Source organism: Polypterus senegalus, unplaced genomic scaffold, assembly GCF_016835505.1.
Source record: "Polypterus senegalus isolate Bchr_013 unplaced genomic scaffold, ASM1683550v1 scaffold_8970, whole genome shotgun sequence".
NCBI lineage: Eukaryota > Metazoa > Chordata > Cladistia > Polypteriformes > Polypteridae > Polypterus > Polypterus senegalus.
In genome coordinates this window covers 2,119-14,165 of record NW_024385572.1, presented here as the reverse complement: position 1 = coordinate 14,165, position 12,047 = coordinate 2,119, and the positions used below count along the sequence as shown (strand labels likewise).

Sequence of the window (12,047 nt, the reverse complement as noted above, 5' to 3'; positions counted from 1 at the left end):
GCTCAAAATTACTGAAATTTTCAAAATGTGTACCTTTTTGCCTTAGCAAAACAAATCAAATCATTCAGTTGTCTTTGCTCATATGTCGTTTAGAGCTGGACGCCTGGCATCTTTTTGGCCACAGGTTCGTTTATGTTTGGTGTGAGGTTCTGTGTTGTGAGATTCTCAGGATGGATTGCAGGTGCTCATCAGTGAGGCGACTCCTGTGTGCTGTTTTGTTAGTCTTTATCACTGAGAAGAGCTTCACAGATATGTGCTACCAAACATGCACAAGGTTCGAGCCGCATGTAGACAGACTTTTTGTTGCTCAAAGTCACCAAAGCGCCGTGAAACCAGTGCAGGCTCAGTTTATCAGCAAAGTGCGATTTGGGAACACCGTAGTGACACTTGGTTTAACATTACTTGGCAACAGGGAAAGTGGGGCAAGGTGTCCCATAAAAGAAAGCTTCACTTGAAATCACTTTGTGATTGTGCACGGGTTAAAACGTCCGCTGAAGTGTCAGATTCTTATTTAATTATGCTGCTTTCTGTATCTTCTGCATTGCATTCAGGTTACCCTGATGTTTTGTCTCATAGTGCCGTCTTAGATTAAATTCTGTAATTACAGCCACATTAGCTCCAAAAATGAGACACACGGGTTCAGTAAACATATATACTCAGCCTCCCACGGTTTTTAAAGGCTCTATTTTCAGAATCACCTTCTCTCAGCATCGTGGTGTGGCTAGCTTCGCAATAACTTGCAGCATCATAAGTAGACTTGATTAGCTGTAAGTGTTGGCAAGGCAGCTGAAGCGCTGCATTATGGGATCTGTAGTTTATTGTGTTACCAGCGCTTCATATACCCGGCTTTAATAACAATAATACAGTATATAAAATGATCATGGGCGGATATAATTACGCCTCCCGGATGTGGCCCGCTGTCCTTGAGTTTGACACATATGGACTAAATAGAACTTGAAAAGATATATTTTTCAAATGTGATCGCGCAATTCAGATAGAGTTGGCGCGACTATAGCCGCATGCCTCAATAAATCATCCTCCCCTAGCTCTTACTTTTTACCGTTCATCTAATGAATACACTGAGTAGTATTTTACCAAAACAATCATTGATGGCTAATAAAGTATCCATTAATCGAGTAAGTATATGATCGGGATATATATAATACCCACCGCGTATCGCAGCGGAGAAGTAGTGTGTTAAAAAAGCTAGAAAAAGAAAAGGGAACATTTTAAAAATAACGTAACATGACTGTCAATATACAGTATTTGTTTTGTGAGTGTTACTGAGTGTTGCTGTCATCAAGGATTTGATTATCATTATTTCTTTCAATCAGGTTCGATTTTGTAGGATGTGTTGTGTTCAAGTTACATTCCGTGTTTGTCAATGCGTTGTAAAGATGACAGGTTTCATTCATCGATTCGCTTCTTACTGCATCAATAAACAGCTCGTCTTCTTCTTTATCTGAGACCTGACACACTGCATTGCGCGGGTTTTTTTTACACTGTCTTCCTTTAGTGGGACATTGACTTTTTCCACGCGTGTGCTTTGTTTCCGCGAGTAGCTGGATTTATGAATATGCTTGTATTCAGACGCTTTCATATTTTTTGCTGCCTTTTCAATTGTGTAATTCGGTTTTTGTTCAGCGCTCTTTGGAACTGTTGCTTTTATCTGTGCACCGCGCCAGTTCACGCGAGCCACTCAGTGTACATGCATGCGAAGGTTCCCAGCTGTGCTGGTGCCATCTCGTGCTATGTCCATGGCTGTATTTAATGTTACCTTAGTCCTGGTGCACTTCCACCTTTCTCTCGCAGTTTAAGCTTGAGTTTGTGTCAAACACCCCCCTGACCATCTCATCTTCCTCTCCATAAGCACAGTCCTTCACCCGTGAATATTTACCCGCGGCAGTTTGCTATTGGATTGCCGCTGGACGGACGGCCTTATATGGGCAGGCACTAAATTACAAGCCAGCGCAGCCTGTCTATGAACTTAATTTAAAGTGTAGGTTTACATCGTGCTTTGTTTCCGAAGTAGCAGAACTCATGAATATGGTTGTATATGTCACTCGCTTGTTTCTTATTGTTTCGCTGCCTTCTCAATTATATAATGCATGTTTTCTTCAGCGCTTTTTTGAGGTCTTCCTGGTTTTCTATGTACTGGCGTGATTGATTAGGGGCGTGATGATGTCACACGAACCTCACGCCCACGGCGTTGAAGCTCATCTCCATTACAGTAAATGGAGAAAACTGCTTCCAGTTATGACCATTACGCGTAGAATTTCGATATAAAACCTGCCCAACTTTTGTAAGGAAGCTGTAAGGAATGAACCTGCCAAATTTCAGCCTTCCACCCACACGGAAGTTGGAGAATTAGTGATGAGTGAGTGAGTGAGTGAGTGAGGTGAGTGAGGGCTTTTGCCTTTTATTAGTATAGATATATATATATATATATATATATATATATATACACACATACATATATATATATACACATACATATATACATACATACATATACATATATACATCCACATATATATATACATACACACATATATATAAACATATATAAACATATATATATACATACATATATACATATACACACACATATATATATATATATATATACACACACACATATATACAGTCTTTAGGTGAGCAACTGTTCAACTGTTGCTGGGGTGGCAGAATACATGAAGGAAGAAAATGAAAAACATTATTTGTACAAAATCTTAATTTATTTATCCATTCCTAAATAATTAAATGGGCAGGCTATTTCATATCAATGTAATTCTGCTTGTTAAAGCGGATGACTCCCGCTTCCACGTAAGTAAGTCTCGTGGATATTATGAACTATCGCATTTCTGTTCAAGTTCTATTTAAATTTTAAATAGAAGGAATTTTTTTATTTAGTCAACAGAATATTATTCGAATAAATCAACTCAAACCTTAAATAACTTATATTATTTTGCTCTCCATAAAAATATATCCTGTCTAAATTATACAAGTTAGAAATAAAGTAAGCGCTAAAAGAACAAACATTCAAATTTCTTTTACTCTTATGTAATTTTATATAAAAATAAACTTAAATTTTAAATATCCCAAAAGATTTTGCTCTCCATAAAATATATCCTGTCAAAATTATACAAATTCAAATATGAACATGGTGCATAAATAAAACCTGGAAATATAAATAAAATTTAGTTCTTTTCAGCAATAATAAATCAAATCATTCAGTTGTCTCTTTGCTCTTATGTCATTTTATATCAGAGCTGGCGCCTGGCATCTTTTTTGGCAACAAGTTCATTTATGTTTGGTGTGAAGTTCTGTGTTGTGGAGATTCTCAGGATGGACTGCAGGTGCTCATCAGTGAGATGACTCCTGTGTGCTGTTTTGTTAGTCTTCATGACTGAGAAGGAGCTTCTCACACAGATATATGTGCTACCAAACATGCACAAGGTTCGAAAGCCGCATGTAGACGCGTAGCTGGAGCATTTGTGCGGGAATGGAGTGAATAAACTGTGCTGGGCCGTAGTATCGTGACTTTGCCTTCAGTGTGCCATTACACTGCAGCTCAGTCACCTCCATCTGAATCTGCACAGGTGCAGTTTCCACATCGACGGCAAATGGAGTTAGTAAACAACTGAAAATTCTTTTTGTTCTTCAAAGTCACCAGCGCCAGTGAACTCAGTGCGCAGTGCACCCAGTTTATCAGCAAAAGTGCGTGTTGGGAACACCGTTGTGCCGATTTGGTTCAACATTACTTGGCAACAGGGAAAGTGGGGGCAAGTTGCACTGGTGCATTTGTGTCTCCCATAAAAGTAGCTTCACTTGAAATCACTTTGTGATTTTATACGGGTAAAAGCGCCTGCGAAGTGTCAGATTCTTCTTTAACTCTTCTGCTTTCTGTATCTTGTGCATTGCATTCAGGTCTTTCAGGTTATCTTGATGTTTTGTCTCATAGTGCCGTCTTAGATTAAATTCTGTAATTACAGCCACATTGGCTCCACAAATGAGACACACAGGTTTACCTGGCAATGTCAGTAAACATATACTAAAGCCTCCCATCGGTTTTAAAGGCTCTATGTTGAGAATCACCTTTTCTCTTTGGCATCATGTGGGCTAGCTTCAAATAACTTGCAGCATCATAAGCTAGACTTGATTAGTAGCTGATAAGTGTTAAGCAAGGCAGCTGAAGCGCTACATTATGGGATCTGTAGTTTATTGTGTTACCAGCACTTCATATCCCCGGGCCATTAATAACAATAATACAGTATATAAAATGATCTGCGGGCCGTGCTATAATTACCCGCCATGGCGGATGTGCCCGTGGGCCTTGAGTTTGACACATATGGACTAAATAGAACTTGAAAAGTAATATTTTTTGAATGTGATTGCGCAATTCAGATTGAGTTGAGCAGCACTACAGTACATCGAGCCTCGTGCTATTGTGGTTTTGCCTGTGTGCCTCAATAAGTTACCCTCCCTCGCTGTTACTTTTTACCGTTCATCTAATGAATACACTGAGTATGGCTTTACCAAAACAATCATTGATTGCGAATAAAGTATCCATTATTCATGAAGCTTCAATTGGTGATCTGTCTTTCTGCGTTAACTGCATATTTTTCCACGTCTCAATCCAAGGGGATCTTGAAGGTAAAATGAATCGAGAAGTGCGGCGTACATACTTAGTGCATCCCTCTCGGGAATCGTCGAACCTCGGACGTCCGCGCTAGAGCGAAGGCTCTACTGCATGCTTCACGCGTGTGGTTTGTCTAATTGAGCGTAGCAGTGTAATTCTGTTTTTGTTCAGCACTCTTTGGAACTGTTGGTTTTGTCTACTCACGTCAGTTCACGTGAGCCAGCTGAATATGGTTTTATATGTCACTCGCTTCGCTTCTAAATGTTTAGCTGCCTTCTTAATTATATAATGCATGTTTTCTTCAAGCGCTTTTTGTAGCTCTTCCTGATTTTCTATGTAATGCGTGATTACGTTGAGAGGTGTAATGATGTCACACGAAACTCCCTCCCACTGCTTTTCGAGCTCAACTCCATTACAGTAAATGGGGAAAAATAGCTTCTAGTTACTGACCATTATGCGTAGAATTTTGAAAATGAAACCTGCCCAACTTTTGTAAGGAAGCTGTAAGGAATGAGCCTGCCAAATTTCAGCCTTCTACCTACATGGGAAGTTGGAGAATTAGTGATGAGTCAGTGAGTCAGTCAGTCAGTGAGGCTTTGCCTTTTATTAGTATAGATATTTACTGTATTGTCATGTACGTTTCTATTTTTTTTTTATTATTTTACTTTAGGCTTCTTGAAAAATATTTTGACAAAAAAATTAAGACAAGAAACAGAATGAGGTCAAGGTCCTTGCCATTTAATATAGACTGTTCCTACTAATGTTTATGCACTACTGTTCTAGCGCCCGTTATTGTATACTTGGGCTTAGTAATCTAGTAATATATATATAAGCAAACCACAAGCCTGATCCTCTGACCCTTACAGTTTTGTCACCATTTGCTTTTATTGTGTCCTTATCCAGTTTCATAAATGGCACACAAATATGTAATAGTGCAGGGATTTTTGCAGAACTAATCAAAAGTCAACACAGTACAATTAAATATCTTAGCATTAAGTTATTAATATTACCAAGTTATTAGTTTGACACAATTTTGTGTAACCTCAGACTACCAACATAGAAATCCTCATTTGAAAACTCAATGCTGCTGTTCGGTTTTGCAAAGAAATATCTCTGTTTCTTCAACAAAAGGGGGCCTGAGGCCTTGTGTTTTAAACAGACATCCAACACTTGTACCAGCTTTCTGCAGCTTTTGGTCAGCTCACTAAAATCTTATTTAAAGACTGACCTTTTGTCTCTAAATTTTAATATTAACCATAATACTCTTATTGAAGGTTTTAATTAATTCTGTGTAAGTCCTATTACAATCCTGTCATTTCAGGCTGTTAATTTTTTACTCTTGTGTTCTCTACTAATGCACACTAGCCTGCAGTTTAAACATTCATTTGAAATGTCTTATGTTTTAAGTTTATTCTCAAATGTAAATACTTTGGAGGTGGTGTATTCTATAAACAGAGCTATAAAACAAGATTGTTTATTTAAAGTAACCCTATTCTTCCCATTGCTGGAAGCATGCTTGTGGCAATAAAGGTAAATGGGAAATAATACATTATATCACAGATTTTTGATACAACTTTCTTGAGGTAAGGCAAGTTTCCTGTTCATTTGTCTGCTGTAAACACATTGTATCCACTGGACCAGTTGCATCATTGGCCTATGATCTTCCTGAGTTGCCCCCAGCCCAGTATGCAATCTTGCAGATGTGTACAATTTGTGTGAAACACCAAAGGGGTATACCTTCCCACTTTTTGATCAGATATATATGTATAACTCTTGTAAACCCTTGTCCCTTGCACTTCGATCTGACATACAGTACATGTATGACTTGTGCAAACACCAAATGGTGTGTGAGAGAATAATTTAGTGGTAACAGTAGTTATAAAGTAGTTTGGTTTGCAATGCACATTGAAATATATAAGCATTTATTTTGAAAATGTCATAAGAGAAAGTTACTAAAATGGTAAAACAAGTGTACTAGGAGGAAAGTTGATGTAATACACAAAATGTAATAAAAAGATGACTAAGAGATCATCAAATATTCTGTAAACAACAACATTGGACAGTTGTTACATACACAGAATTTTCAAGGGTGATGGCTAAACCTAGAGATATGAAAAGAACAAGAATATAATAAAACATACTTTTATTTTTAAAAGTAAGAAAAATGTATGCAGTGATTGAGAATCTTATGTAAATGTATGCATTGATTAACACTGTTATGCAAATTAAGTTGCTTATAAAGTAGACCTATATCCTTAATACCCTTAATTCTGATCATGGTGTAACAGACTACTGTGATTGATGCTCCCTCTACTGGCATGTTTGCTGCAAGGGTAAATACTGACACAGATGGACAAGCTTTCTCCTGTCTGATTATTGGCTCAAATAGGCTTTATCAAACTTGTTTGTAGAGAATTTTTCTTTCTTTAATTAAGACTAGGGGTTTAAGCCCCTGCTAGCCTTCGCCAACCCCTGTGTTTGGTTTTCCGGATACACACTTGTAAGATTTTTTTTTTCTTTGAATTGTTGCTATTTCATTAGTTTAACTTTTATTTCAAAACTTCTGTAAAACCAATATTTGGAATCTGTCCTGTCCCAATATGCTGAATCTTTTAAATGAGGTCTGTAGAGACTTGTGTTTAATGACTTTGTACCATAATTTAGGATAGGTTTCTCTGTTTGGAATTTCAGCACAGACAAAACAATCCATATCATCAGCAGTTAATATTTGTTTTGCAAAGTAACCAATAAATGTATGTAGAGTTAAACCCTGTGTATGAAATTCTCTGACTTAAACTAATTTCCTTTGTTTTGCGTCAATGCGCAACTTAGCTCATGAACCCTGTGTTTGTTTTCCACTTACACACTTGTAAGATTTTTTTCTTTGAATTGTTGCTATTTCATTAGTTTCACTTTTATTTCAGAACTTCTGTAAAACCAATATTTGGAATCTTTCCTGTCCCAATATGCTGAATCTTTTAAATGAGGTCTGTGAGACTTGTGTTTAATGACTTTACACCATAATTTAGGATAGGTTTCTCTGTTTGGAATTTCAGTCCAGACAAAACGATCCATATCATTAGCAGTTAATATTTTTTTTTGCAAAGTAACCAATAAATGCATGTGAGTTAAACCCTGTGCATGAAATTCTCACTTCAACTAATTTCCTTTTGTTTTGCGTCAATGCGATCTGTGCTGTCTTTTTTTTTTTTGATATTGTGGCAACTGACGTAATAAAGTGGCACAAATGTTCTACTTTAACAGTTCCCGACTGCGTACCCCAAACACAATTGTCTAGCACCCTCTCCAACCCCTCCTCCCACGGGTCTCGCCTCCCCTTACTGCATCAATCAGTACCCAGCTATCAGTCTTCTGTGCTGCACTCTGCCCTCCCGTTGCTATTTCATTAGTTTCACTTTTATTTCAGAACTTCTGTAAAACAATATTTGGAATGCAGCATAGTGGGACACGAACATCTTTTTAAATGAGGTCTGTGAGACTTGTGTTTAATGACTTTGTACCATAATTTAGGATAGGTTTCTCTATTTGGAATTTCAGCACAGACAAAATGATCCACATCATCAGCAGTTAATAATTTTTTTGCAAATAACCAATAGATGCATTTGAGTTAAACCCCGTTTTTGAAATTCTCTGACTTAAACTAATTTCCTTTTGTTTTTTGTCAGTGCGATCTGTGCTATCTTTTTTTTTTTTGATACTGTAGCGACTGACGTAATATAGTGTCACAAAAGTTCTACTTTAACAATGTCGCCCGACTACGTAACCCCAAACACAACTTTCTAGCACCCTCTCAACCCCTCCTCACACGGGTGTCGCCTCCCCCTTACCGCATCAATCAGCACCCAGCTATCACTATACTGTACTGTACTGTACTCTGCCCTCCCTCGAGTGGACCTAACAGTCACTTAAAACAAAAAAGGCTTCAGCTTGGCTGGGATGCTACAATACTTTCGCCTGTTACTGCTTTCACATTCTGTATCTTTCTCTGCATATGTTATATTGCCTTGGGTGTCTTTTCTCTGCAATGCTCTTTCTTCTTTGCTAAAAGGCTCACGACTGAATGTTTTGCTGGCTGTCCGTGGTCTTATTTGATAAGAAGGGCGTGTCTTGCAAGAATCTAATGGTCCACGGCCCCAGGGCGCAGCTCCGTTGTCAGTCTTTTTGCCTTGCAGGTCTTTAAAATGTCTTTGAGAACTTCTAGGAAGATCTTGTCTCGTTGCCTGGCTTTTACAGTCCAGGATTTTGTCACATAGGACTTTAAAATGTCTTTCAAGATCTTCCGTGAAGATCCGCGTCTCATCGCCTTGCTTTTACCTTCCAGAATTTTCTTTTACCTATATACAGTAATCCCTCGCTATATCATGCTTTGACTTTCGTGGCTTCACTCTATCTGGATTTTAAATGTAAGCATATCTAAATATATATCACGGATTTTTCGCTAGTTGATTTCTGGACAATGGGTCTTTAATTTATGGTACATGCTTCCTCAGTTTGTTTGCCCAGTTGATTTCATACAAGGGCTTATTGCGGATGGCTTGAAGCTACCCAATAGGCATGTATTACATATTAACTAAAACTCCTCAATGATATAAGATAAGCTTCCCGCGTGGTGCTTGATTGTTTGCTTTTCTCTCTCTCTCACCCTCTCTGACATTCTCTGCGCCTGACGGAGGGGGTGTAAGCAGAGGAGCTGTTTGCACAGAGGCTGTTTGCCTAGAGGATACGGACGCCCCCTACAAAATGCTGCTTTATCGTGGTGCTTCGGCATACTTAAAAGCACGATTGATTTTTGATTGTTTGCTTTTATCTCGCTCTCTCTCTCTCTGACATTCTCTGTCTGGCCCTTTTAAGAAGATATGTTTGCATTCTTTTAATTGTGAGAAAGAACTGTCATCTCTGTCTTGTCATGGAGCACAGTTTAAACTTTTGACTAAAGGGTGTTATTTCATGTCTAGAGGGCTCTAATAATGTTAACAGTGTGGGAGAGTTTATAAGGGCTTAAATATATATAAATAACCATACAAACATATGGTTTCTACTTAGAGGATTTTCATCTATTTTCTATCTATTTTCATCTCCGCGAGGAGGGATTACTGATAGAGATGTTGATTTCAACCTCAGGTGCCCACTGTTTGATTTTATATCCAGGTAGGACTACAACAAATTCAGAATGTGGGGAACTAACTAAGATCCTCATCTCTGCAAATTCTATCAATGCTCCAGTGCTGGACTGAGTTTAAGTACCACTGCATCATGCTATGGATGCAGTTTTGTACAAAGGACTGTATAGGTAAACGTGTAACATTTGCAGATATTTTTTTCTTTTTATGTAAAACATTCTGAAAAAAGGTCATAAAACAGTACATTTCATGGCATTAAATAGTTCCTTGCCTTATATTCTTAGATTAGTTGTACAACTCTCAAGAGGGTTTAGAAAAAAATGCATTGTATTAATCAATGATACCATCTAAAATAAGTAGGTACTTCTCTTACCAAGTGGTGATGTAACACTGAATGCTTGGTTTTTATGACTGTAGTAGTACAAAAAGGCTTTTAGACAGCACCAAGTAGTAATTCATTTAGAAATAGTTTTCACAAGTTATTTTTAAATATTTTTTAATTTGCTTTTTCGGTACTAGATAGTGGAAGTCAGACATGCACTGGCTTAAGATAGGAAACAAACACTAGTTGAGAACAAATCCATTGCAGGGATCCCTCAAATTATTTATACTGGGCTAATAACAAGCTGCAAATAAAACTAACATACTTGTAATTCGAATGTTTGAAGAAACCTGAGCATCCAGGCAGACACAGGGAGATTAGATAAACTCCACAGACAGTGACAAGGTAGGGGACATGATTTCCTGCAATATATCTTACATGTAGACTTTTTGTAATCTACCTTATGTATCATGCATAGTTTTATGTTTTATCCTTTTAGGTTTGCAAAAGTACCCGAGATAGTGCTCTAAGTAAAAGGACCAAGTAATATAAAGATTGCTTGATTGATTTAAACAGATACTGGAGTGTCTATAGCAGTCTGAGGCTTGGTAAATCTTCTAGGAGCAACACAGAGATTTATAATGGCACTAGTATTATTATGTGAGTTGCAGTTACTGATGACAAGACTGACAATCTAATAATTACCATAATTTGTAAGATTCATGATCTTCAGTAAAGCTAAAAATAAAATAGTCTAAATATAGTGGACTATAGGAGTGATGTACATACCTGACAACGATAGCCCTGTAATGACACCCCAAAGCTAGGAATAAAGAAATAGACATTAATTGGCATATATCTTACCTTATTGGAACTAGTGTTAATTAGTGTAGGAAACTTACAAAGCCATTACAGGTATCACAGAAAGTTGGCTTCTTATAAGTGGTCTCCTGGAAGTTGTGCAGTAATCCTAGTTTAGAGCAGATGGAAATACCTCGCATAAAATAAGAAGTGATTTCATCACGACTCATCAAGCCTTCACTGTGGAGACAAATTGTCAAAAAAAACTTCAAATTTAAAACAATAAAAATGGCTGTGAGATTCATACAGTATATGGTTATTTTATACAGCCCATGCCACCATTTTCTTTTTGATTTTCTTTCATAGGCACAACCATTTAATGCATTTGAATTCTGCAACATGTCCCAATTGCTACCACATAGTGGCTGGAAGGGGTAATGTAAAATGCCATTGGGCTTTATGGCATTCAGTCCTTGTTTTGTTTATTGACTCACACTCTCATTTCCTGGTCCAGTATCATTTATTTATTTATTTATTTTGGTAAATTATTGTCTGCCATCTTACACACACACACATATCTGGTCTACAGTTTGTGATTAGATCCTTGAATAAAGTGGACATTCACTGGTTATATTACTGCTTATGTTGTTATTTTTTTGACTTACCGCTCTCTGTCATACGTGCAAAGGAAAATGGGAAGCTTCTGCAATCTTCTCAAAGTCCTCCTGAGAAATGAAACCATCGTGGTTGTGGTCATAGTTCTTTATGACTGACTGCAGGGGCAACAGGAGGATAGGATCTCAGCAGGTTGATGAAAATTCTGTGCCACTGAAGACAGGGCTCTGCAGCGCAGACATGAACATATGCGTCACAGAGACAAGTCCTGGCAACAAGCTTCACTAAAATGATGACAAAAACTATGGCCTTAACGGAAGATTGACTGGCTAAGCTTAAGCCAGACATAGTGCTCGCTGTTTACTTGCTTTCATACATATAGAGACTAATTACTACTTCCTTGATATAGATTCCTCAAGTTTACGCCTGGTACAAGACCAAAATATACTGCACTAGAGATTGGGAAAATCCGCTCACCTCCACCATTTGTTTCACATGCTTGGAGATGACTGCTGGATCATGTCTT

General features: G+C 37.7%; 1 long non-coding RNA gene across 1 annotated transcript; it reads right to left on the bottom strand.

Moving 5' to 3' along the window:
* Positions 1-10,909: 10,909 nt before the first annotated feature.
* LOC120522321 lies at positions 10,910-11,593 on the bottom strand. The gene is made up of 3 exons (XR_005632358.1): positions 11,572-11,593; positions 11,008-11,146; positions 10,910-10,928 (listed from the first exon to the last, which is right to left on the bottom strand). It is a non-coding gene; the product is annotated as an uncharacterized LOC120522321 (long non-coding RNA).
* Positions 11,594-12,047: the final 454 nt, after the last annotated feature.